Source organism: Lissotriton vulgaris, chromosome 4_1, assembly GCF_964263255.1.
Source record: "Lissotriton vulgaris chromosome 4_1, aLisVul1.2, whole genome shotgun sequence".
NCBI lineage: Eukaryota > Metazoa > Chordata > Amphibia > Caudata > Salamandridae > Lissotriton > Lissotriton vulgaris.
The window spans coordinates 927,507,524-927,510,402 of record NC_141691.1 but is presented as its reverse complement, the minus strand read 5'-3'; positions in this window follow the sequence as shown (position 1 = coordinate 927,510,402).

The following is a 2,879-nucleotide window of genomic DNA, read 5'->3' as shown; positions in this document are numbered from 1 at the left end:
ATACAAGGAGGTCTGGACTCAGGGGTCCCCTCGGTTCTGATTTCGGGCTGAGGAAAAGGGTAGCGGGACAGTCTTAGTTACCAGTGAGTTCAAATAGCTCTCAATCCTCGAGCTCGGCGGTGTAGATGATCGGGCCGTGGAGGAGCCAAGCAGGTCCCGAGATGGATGAAGGAAGGACGACGGTCCGCGGCGGAGCCTGCAGGTCCCGGTGAAAGATGACGGTTACAACGGTCCGCGGCCACGCCAGCAGATCCGGACGGCGATGAAGGATGAAGGTTACGACGGCTGTGGCAGCGCCAACAGGCAAGACGATGGTGCACAGGACAGAGCTACGGCAGCGCCAGTAGTCCGTCCAGGATGAGTTCCTCTTTACGTCTCTCGACTCCAAGATACAACTGCCTTCCTGCTCTGGAGCTGCCCCAGTTATAGGGCTGGTGTGCTTTGATGTCCGGACCCTCGCACTTGGAGGTCGGGAGGTCCGGGATGAGGGAGTCCAGACACCCAGCAGGGGGGTGGAGCCAGCGCCCGGGGAGGCGATGGGCGAGCGGCACTGGGCGGGGGAGAGCCATCGGCACCTCTTTCTCCCATTGACTTGCCAAGTAGCCCGCTCACCTCCTGGGTGGAGGGTGGTGCCGGAATGTCTGAGGCCGGGCTAGGCCCAGGGTTGAGGTCGATCGGGGGCCAGGCGGCCTCGTGGTGAAGTGTCCAAGATGGCGGCCCGGGCTAGGCGCGTGGGCCGGCAGAGGATCGGACCCACGAGGTTAACATGTTCGAGGGCAGGGGTCCCTGAGGGGACGGAGGACGTGCACTGGGGGTGTGTAGTTTCTTGCGTGGTTGGGCTCGGGCCCGGTTGAGCCGGGGGAGAGTGGCCCTTCATGTGGCCTGTCCAACACTCCCTCACACCCCACACCCCCTTACCCTCACACCCTCACCCTCACACACCCTCACACCCACTCACTCACCCACCCCCTCACCCTCACACCCCCTCACCCTCACACACACTCACACACTCTCACCCTCACACACCCTCACCCTCTCTCAACCTCGCACCCTCACACACCCTCTCACCCTCACACACCCCCTCACACCCCCTAACCCTCACGCCCCCTCACCCTCACCCTCACACCCCCACACCCTCACCCATCCTCACTCACCCTCTTACCCTCACACACCCTCACACACCCTCACACACTTTCACCCTCACTCACCCTCTCACCCTCACACACCCTCCCACCCTCCCACCCTCACATACCCTCTCACCCTCACACACCCTCTCATCCTCAAACCCCCTCACCCTCACACCCTTACACCCTCACACCCTCTCACCCTCACACACCCTCTCACTCTCACACACCCTCACTCCCTCACTGTCACACCCCCTCACCCTCACACAACCTCACACACCCCTTCTCACACAATCTCACCCTCACACACCCTCACTCTCAAACACCATCACTCCCCCTCACTCTCACACACCCTCACCCTCAGACACCCTCGCACCCCCTCAATCTCACCCTGTCACCCTCACCCCTGTCACCCTCACCCTTCCTCACCCTCACACCCCTCACCTTCACAACCCCACACCCTCACCCTCACAACCCCACACCCTCCCCTTCACACCCCCTCACACCCCCTCACAACCCTTCACCCTCACACCCCCACACCCTCACACACCCTTCACTCTCACACACCCTCACCCTCCTTCACCCTTACACACCCTCACCCTCACTCACCCTCACACCCCCTCACCCTCACCCTCTCACCTCACTCACCCTCACACCCCCTCACCCTCACACCCTCTCACCCTCTGACCCTCACACACACTCTCACCCTCAAACCCTCACCATCACACACCCTCAACCTCACACCCCCTCACTCTCACACAACCTCACCCTCACACACCCTCACACCCCCTCACACACCCTCACCCTCACCCCGTCACTCTCACTTCTGTCACCCTCCCTTACCCTCACACCCCCTCACCTTCACAACTCCACACCCTCACCCTCACAACCCCACACACTCACCCTCACAACACCACACCCTCCCTTCACACCCCACACACCCCCTCACCCTCACACCCCCAACACGCTCAAACCCCTCATCCTCACACACCCCTTCACTCTCACACCCCCTCACCCTCCCTCACCCTCACACACCCTCACCCTCACACACCCTCACACACCCTCCCTGAACCTCACACCCCCTCACCCTCTCACCTCACTCACCCTCACCCTCCCTCACCCTCACACCCCCTTGACCTCTCACCCACCCCCTCACTCTCACACCCCCTCACTCTCACCCACCCTCACCCCCATCTCCCTCACTCCCGTCACCGTCACCCTCCCTCACCCTCACACCCTCTCACCCTGACACCCTCACCGTCACACCCTCACACCACCTCACCCTTACAACCCCACACCCTCACAACCCCACACTCTCACCCTCACAAACCCACCACCTCACAACCCCACCCCCTCACCCTCACACACCCTCACAACCTCACACACCCCTCACCCTCACACCCCCTCACCCCGTCACACCCCCACACACTCTCACAACCCCACACCCGCTCAACCTCACCCTCACACACCCCCTCACTCTCACATCCCTCACCTTCACACACCCTCACACACCCTCACCCTCAAACCCACTCACACCCCCTCACCCTCAGACACTCTCACCCTCACACACCCTCACCCTCACTCACCCTCTCACCCTCACACACCCTCTCACCCTCACCACCCTCACACACCCTCTCACCCTCACCACCCTCACACACCCTCTCACCCTCACATACCCTCTCACCCTCACACACACTCACACACCCTCTCACAATCACACACCCTCTCACCCTCACACACCCTCACACACCCTGT